The 7,914-nt window shown below is 42.1% G+C and overlaps 1 protein-coding gene across 1 annotated transcript in view; it reads right to left on the minus strand.

Moving 5' to 3' along the window:
• s100a10a (S100 calcium binding protein A10a) overlaps window positions 1-354 on the minus strand; it is a 4,327-nt gene extending 3,973 nt beyond the window's left edge. The window contains exon 1 of the mRNA XM_072675597.1: window positions 260-354. The gene's annotated coding sequence lies outside the window, so the exon portion shown is untranslated. The remainder of the gene's footprint in view (window positions 1-259) is intronic.
• Window positions 355-7,914: the final 7,560 nt, after the last annotated feature.

Genomic DNA, 7,914 nt, shown 5'->3' on the forward strand with positions numbered 1-7,914 from the left:
TTTCATCCACACTCTCAGATGAATGATTAGGGGCTTAATTAAAAGGATCAAAAGCACAGAGAAAAGCCCACGCAGAGGCAGGACTGACTGACAGACGCGGCTGGTTTTACAACATCGCTGTGATTTATCTGTAGCTAACCTTTGCCTTCCTCAGCGGGTAACAGCACACATCAGCCATACTGCTTTACTGCTGCTACCACTGAAAAGCACTGCTTCACTTCCTATTGACTTCATATAGAAAACAGCGGGCGGATCTTACCGGGCAGGAGTGTGAGAGGAGCTGGTGGGCAGCTGGGCTGGACGGCGATGGAAGAGTGCAGAGCTTCAGACCTCGCTCGAGACTTTCTACCTAGCTAAGCCCCGCCCTTCCGCCGAGCGCGAGAGAGGGCAGAGTGTGAGTTATCACAGTTGAGCAATGTGATGATTAGGCTGCGATGGTGTCCATGGCAACGCCGAAGCGAGGGAGTGAGTGTGTGTGTGTGTGTGTGTGTGTGTGTGTGTGTTATTACTGGTCAGTAAGGGAAAGATTTCATTGCGCAAAAAATGGGACGTGATCCCACTACATCTTCACATGAGATTTTGGCTCGCCAGTTAAGGTGGATTTAAGGTGGACTTTTTTTTTTTTCATTTTCTGTAAGATATTAAGAAAGTAATTTAGAGTGATTAGGTGTCAAATACTCCCAGAAATTTACCCAGTAAAATTAGTTTGGAGTGGTGGTATAACAGAAACAGACGTCCGAAGAGCTGTGGAGCAGTGGAACATGCAGTGTTCTTTGGAATGATGGATGGTGCTCCATGCAGTACTGTTGAAATCAGTTGGGGAGTTGGGAGACGAGGTGGGACGGTGAACAGCCGACATCCTGTCGCTGAATGCGAAATCAAATCCTCAAAGCAATGCTCCAAAATCTAGTGGAACTGGACAGTAGTAGACTCAGTTACTGCAACAGAAATAATGAATAATAAACAGGTGTCCTGTATAGCTTATCAGCTGTTTAGATGGTGTCTGGGATTGGTGTCAGGGCTTGTTAAAACCAGCATTGAGTCAGTTGGCTGGTGTTCAAGACGTGTCACTCCTTTACTCTCTCATTACAGCATGCCTGGAAAAAAGTGTGTACATCACTGGGAAGCTGTATATGGAACTAGTGGGTGGCTGTTGGGCTGTAATTTGGGGCATTGGCTTTTAACATGCTCTGTGTAGATAACCTGTCAAGCAAACGTATGACCTGGCTAGTAGAGAATAGTCTAAATTACCACCAGGGTTGATGTAGTCATAAAAGACCAGGTATCGTCCTCGCCTCATGTTGCAAATCTGACTCAGTCATGCAGATTTCTCCTTTACGACATCCAGAGAATTCGACCCTTTCTCTCCAGAGAGGCAATCCAGGAGCTCGTTCAGTCTCTTGTCATTTTAAGGCTTGACTACTGCAGCTCCCGTCTGGTTGATCTTCCTATGCGCACTGCAGGTGATCGAGAACGCAGGGGCATGGGACATCTTCAGCATGGGACGCAGAGGCATGGGACGTCTTCTCTTTACTGGCTTCACTGGCGCTGGCCTACAAAGTCAAGAATGGACCAGCCCCTCCGTACTTGATGGTAGTGGTCAAAAGCTGATCTGCACCAAGAGCCCTTTAGGCTTCGAGTATAGCTCCATGGATCCATGGAAGGCAAGTGTCCAGGCTTTTTTCTGCCCTGGCACCGAGGTGGTGGAAGGAACTTCTCCTGGGTGTCCGAACGGCAGAGTCGCTTGCTGTCTTCAGTATGTGTTGAGTATTATGGTCTCCATAGCTTCTAAGCTTAGATGTATCTTCTGGATCCCAGCAGATACAAACATGCTCTGGATAAAAGCGTCTGCTAAATGCCTAAAATGTCAAACTAAATGATGTAACATAATAAATGTAACTGTATTCTTATACAGTTACCAAAAAAGGTAGTAATCAGATTATAGATACATTATAAAAACAGGTTAATTATTAGCTGGTCAACAACACTGTCCCACTCAAATTTTGGCTGCATTTTGCAAGACGATGCAAACTTACCAACCACTGTTGCTCATGCAGGTGCCATAGAAACCCCCCAGTACATACGCTCCTTATCAACTGGCAAATTCCAAATGACTTTGTAACAAATCTGGCTGCATTCATTCAGATATGTTAACCATATGCTAACCATACACTAGAGGACGTTGAAAAGATGCTGAAAATACTTGTAAAAGACTAAAGGCTGACACTCTCTCACATCTAATTTGTCATCACTCTCAGATTTTTAATCCAAGACTGTGATTTTGCAATCTAAAGAACTGTTAAATAATAGAGCAAAAACAGAAGCAGCTTTTGGCCACAGCTGCCCATGTGTGTGCAGTAGTTTTGTTCGGACAAACCCCTCCACCCCATAAAAAGACGCTGCAGAATGTGGACATGACCCTGGGGAGCGCTCACCTATTGGTTATACACAATGTCCATGCCACCATTTACACAAACAAACAATTGTGATCATATTAACCATCTTTGATGTTATTAAAACGTCAGTTCTGACTTGTATATATGAAATAACAGCATAAAACAAGACATGTCTAGTTATATTAGTAATTAATAACCTTTTAAGTGCATTAAAAATGATATTATTAAAAATATTGACTAAGAAATAATTCTTTTTCATAAAATCACCTCTTCCACAACAATTCCCCTAACAATTCCTAGAAAAGAAATGTAATTGGAGCATTTCTGTCATTTCTACTGTAGTTTATAAAGTTGATTATAAACCTTTCATTAGTAATTCATCACTTCCTGGGTTATAAATATGACGTGACACAGAGAGGCCTTTGTTTGAGCTTGTTGACCTTCATAAGTCATGCAATGGCTACAAGAAAACAGCCAAGGACTTCAGCTGGGACCGTGTGCTTTGGTCAGATGAGACCAAGATAGAGCTTTTTGGCAACATACACTCTAAGTGGGTCTGGCGTAACACAAGAGCTGAGTATGCAGAAAAGCACCTCATGCCCACTGTTCAGTATGGGGGGGAGGATCGGTGATGCTGTGGGCCTGTTTCTCTTCCAAAGGCCCTGGGAACCTTGTTAGGGTGCATGGCATCATGGACTCTTTGAAATACCAGGACAATAAAAATCAAAATCTGGTGGCCTCTGCCCGAAAGCTGAGGATGGGTTGTCACTGGGCCTTTCAGCAAGACAATGACCCTAAACATGAGGTCAAATCTAGAGCTCAACCCGATTAAAAACCTGTGGGGTGAGCTGAAGAGGAGAGTGCATAGGAGAGGACCCAGGACTCTGGGTCCTGGCTTTTAGAGAGATCCCTCTCTCTGTATTCTCCCATCTTGTGAAATGTTATAGGAGAAGATCAGGTGCTGTCTTGTTGGCAAACTTTATTGTTCAGAATCCAAACGCTACTGAAACCGGAGCCACGCCGGAGTAATCAACGCATCCCTCACCCTTTCCCTGTCATAAGGCCTGCGGAGGCCTTTGTGCAGTGTAGGCAACTGTGATTTAACAGTAATCGTCTCCAGTTTCAATAAACATTCTGTCCACAGAAGCACACTACGCAAACATAGCTTACGTCTAGAGTTCTCACTTCGTATTCTAATGATTCTAATGATATTCTAATAATGGCTTAATTTTCAACATCAGATTTCTTCCAGATGACTGTTTATATTGCCCTGTTTATCTTATATAGGTTTTCTGCTGAACACTGGGAAAGGAAAAAACCCCATAGATTTCTATTCAGTTGCTTCCCTCTGCTGGAGAACAGAGGAACTCCATCTCATCATTAAGCAACTTCATCGCTTTGGTCCTGGTTACTGGTACATGCAGGCAGACCATTTCTCATGGCATCCCACTATTACTAGCTATTATAGCTGGAGGTACCTGGTTTGGATGATCAGTTTGTTAAGCTGCCAATAAGATAAAGCAGGTGAGCTGCTGGCAGAACTGACAGTAGCCAAACAGTGTTCATCCGACAACCTCAAAAGATTTACAAGCAAAACACATGGCATTTCCAGATAAATGGTACTGCATATGTTGTGCTTACTGGTCATTTGAAGATTGAGGCAATGCAGCTTAAATTTTCCATATCTTGCCTTTTGAGTATTATTATTTTTTCCATTAGGATAACATTAGCTGTTCCATAAAAACCCATATATTGTTGATGACCAAAGGAAGCACATGCTAGTTTTCATCATTCCAGCACTGGTAGCATCATATGATGAGTGATGAAGTAGTTGGTGGGAATTGGATATGACTTAAATGTGGGAGAAAACTGGGATACATATCGATATCGGCTGAATATGTAAATACGAGTGGTTTTCATGATACTGAGCCCCACTGATGACAACCTAGGATCCCGTTCCCATGCCTTATTAAATCATAGACAGTTTTGTAGGGTTTTGTTTATGCGGGATGTCACCAGCAGGGCTCTGTATGAAATCACAAAAACAGTAAATGTGTTTAAAGAAGGTAAAGACTTTTTCCCATGTACGATTTTCTCTTTTCTATTTTCCTCTTCTTGTGGGAGAACATGTAGGACCCTCTTCAGCACATGGAAGACTTGTAACACCATCCTATCTTTTCCCTTCCTTCCACCAATTATCGAATGGCAATTTCTTTCCCACAGAACTAGAAGTATTTCTACGTCTATATACTGTGTTTCAGGAGAATTTGAGGTAGGCATGTCTGTAAACTTTTGTCCTTCTCCCATTAAGCTTTTTACTACAGTTACTAGGGGAGAGCAGGGCAATCTAACAGGGGTTAAAATATACAGTCCTGGTCAGACATTCACATATGGACATGAATGAGTGTACAACAAACATCTAAATTAATAATAACTTGGGGGTCACGGGGTCAAAATAATACATATAGGGTCAAAATATACAATCTTAAACTTCCTGTTTAATCTTGATTGACTACAGTTGGTAGCTTCTCTGTGCACATACTAAAAGGGTTTGTTTGACAGCACTCATTAGATTGCGCAACACACAGTACAATGGGAAAGTCCAAGAAGATCAGCGCAAGTCTGAAAACGATGCTCATAGATTTACACAAATCAGGAACATCTCTTTGAGCCATTTCTAAACAACAGGAGATTCCTAAGACCATCGGCTCAAACTGCTTGTTGAGGGGAGCAGCCACTTTGCCAGGGTCTGAACGCAAACCTGAACTGTCCCCTTCGGATGAGAAGAAAATTTGATTCAGATTTTGCTGCAGATTTTGTACTGTATTTTGTTATCCCCCACTTTTATTCACCATATGCAGTTTTGACCAACCATTTTATTGGCTTATTTCACTCAGCTGGACACTGTAGGTTTAACCTTCAATCCCAGAGTGTCTAATAGCAGGTCATGCTTCGGTCACCTTCCTGCAGAGAAAACAATGATAGGCTGTGAATAGCAAATAAGCCAACTTAGTGGAGCTCTTATTATCAGAATTTTGTTCATAGCTTCTACTAGAGGTGTAAGACAATATTGATATACCAAAGTATTACATTCATTTGTTTTGCAATACTGTATCGATTCTCACTAACACATTATTATAATACTTGTATGTAAATGAATAGTTGTACAATTTGACAGTTTTTGCAAATTTGATTTGAAATCAAAATATCTCTACATATTGAATCATAACTGTATTGTGATACATGTGGTATCATCATAATTATTATGGTCCAAGATAAATTACCTGCTTTTGCGGCGGGCCTTTAGCCTGCAGAAGTATGCCTGGAGCCGATTCCATTTAGAGGCCTTCCTCTTCTGATTTTCTACCTCAGAAGCAACGTCGTCCTTGGTTTCTTCAGGTTCCGCCGCATGCTGCAGGCCAAGCTTGTTAGCATCCAGCCTTTTGTCCATTTGTCCCTCTTCAGGGATATCGGAAAGGGACTGTCCAGAACTTCCAGCGGCCCTGGATGGAAAATATCCAGTCCTTTTAATGGATGGGACGGAAGGGTATTTCTCGATCCGAGGGAGACATTCTTGGCGAATGAGCTCTTCACAGCGGGGGTAGACAGCAAAAGGGATAGTTTTGCTAGTGAACCTGCCCGAATAACTCATTTTTCTCTGTATGAGGACCAGAGCGCAGACGTTCTGACACACTGATCAAGATCTTTAACGGAAGGGTTTCAGAGGGATTGTTCTGATGACACTATTGTGACACATTGTGACCTATGAAGCTAGAAATAACAGGTGCCACTCTAATATGCAGAGCTAAGCCAAAAAAAAGCTTAAATGTAGAGAAAAGAACAAAAATACTGATTTAGACAACCATTAAAAAAGTGTTTAAAGCTATTTATTAGTGCGCGTGTCTCGGCAGAGGAAAAAAAGACCTCCTCCTATTCCATCCTCACTACATTCCATTCCAGGAGCACAATGGAGAGTGTACTGACCAGCTATTTAACTGTATGGGCATTGCAGTGTATCAGACCTGTAGGGCATAGCATATTGTCTAACCCTTGCCACTGTCGCTACCCTGGCTTGCTTAATAGATGCTCGGACCCAGATCTCTGTAAAGCTGCTTTGCGACAAGATTCGTTGTGAAAGAAGCTACAGAAATAAATTGAAATTGAACTGAATTTATTCATTATTCATTAGGGTCCCTTTACCCACCATTGCCACCACCTTCTAAAAATGCTGCTTCCACAAAGCAACCAGCATTGCAGATGAGCCCTACCACCCCTCTCACAGACTCTTCACCCTCCTAAAATCTGGAACAGTAGTGATTCTAGAGTCTGTTGGGGCCCTAGGCAAAAATGCACAGGGAGACCCTCCAACCAAATCATAATATGCTGTACATGTCATTTTACATATACATGTCATATTTGATCACCAGATGAAAATGCATGTGGCTATAATCTTATCAGGATACAGTCCCGATTTTGCTGGTAATTAGCTGGCAACCTAAGTATAAAAAAAAAAAAATTACACACAGGGAGAAAAGGGGGCAGAAAAGTAGCAGGTCTGATGGTACAGAGCTGATAGCCAGCTTCAGGACTTGACCATTCTGAAAAAGGCGACGGTCTTATATATTATATATGATTATTACGAGCTGATGATAGAAAATTCATTTGATGTATTATTTAGAGAGATTCATTAAAAATATATTCTATGGGATTTTACACTCCGTTATAAACATTTGGACATGCATTTTGGCCTAGTTTGAGCTTCTGGTTTGCAGTTCTACCTGTTAGGCCCCGGGCAGACAGGCAAAACAGCAGCACAGCATGAGGTTCATTTTGTGTTTGTGAGTTTTTTTGGATTAAGAATAACATTATTATCTTCATTAATTAATTATAATTAAGCATACTTTCCCAAAGACACACACCTCACCAACACATTCTCTTTATCTCTTGACTTCTCTGGTACTTTGTTAGTAAATTACAGGAACTGTGAGAGTGGCACAAGTCTAGTCTGGGAGGTCCGCCAGCACTGCATATAGGATTAGCTAATTACTGAGTCCTTGCACTGAATCGGGGTGTAGGGGTCGTAGGGATCAGGTGACACTGCAGAGAGTAGCTGCATCCAAAACTGCATACTACTATAAGGTGGCACTGAATGCATTTACTGAGTATTTCAAGTTGTAAGTTGGTGGACAGATATTAGCTATGTGACTTTGGTTGGGGTGAAAAATGCTCTGATGCGTTTTTACCTATTTACAACCCTGTTATTTCTCCCCAGAATACAACTCACAGCTGCATAGCATAGCCTAGTCTAGCCCAGCATAGCAGTTAACAATGTAACAAAAACGTTTCAGAGGATTTGCTGTTTTCTTTTTGTCCGGTTTTGTGCGGTTATCTAGCTGAAGAGCTGTCGTAGGATCTGACAGGGTTAGCTTTTAGCCTTCATCTCTACACGGCATCCCTCACGGCTCTCTCTGCGGCCCTTTCGGCTTTTCTTGGCTGTTGTGCCGTGTCATCTCCGTCA

This window comes from Salminus brasiliensis, chromosome 3, assembly GCF_030463535.1.
Source record: "Salminus brasiliensis chromosome 3, fSalBra1.hap2, whole genome shotgun sequence".
Classification (NCBI taxonomy): domain Eukaryota; kingdom Metazoa; phylum Chordata; class Actinopteri; order Characiformes; family Bryconidae; genus Salminus; species Salminus brasiliensis.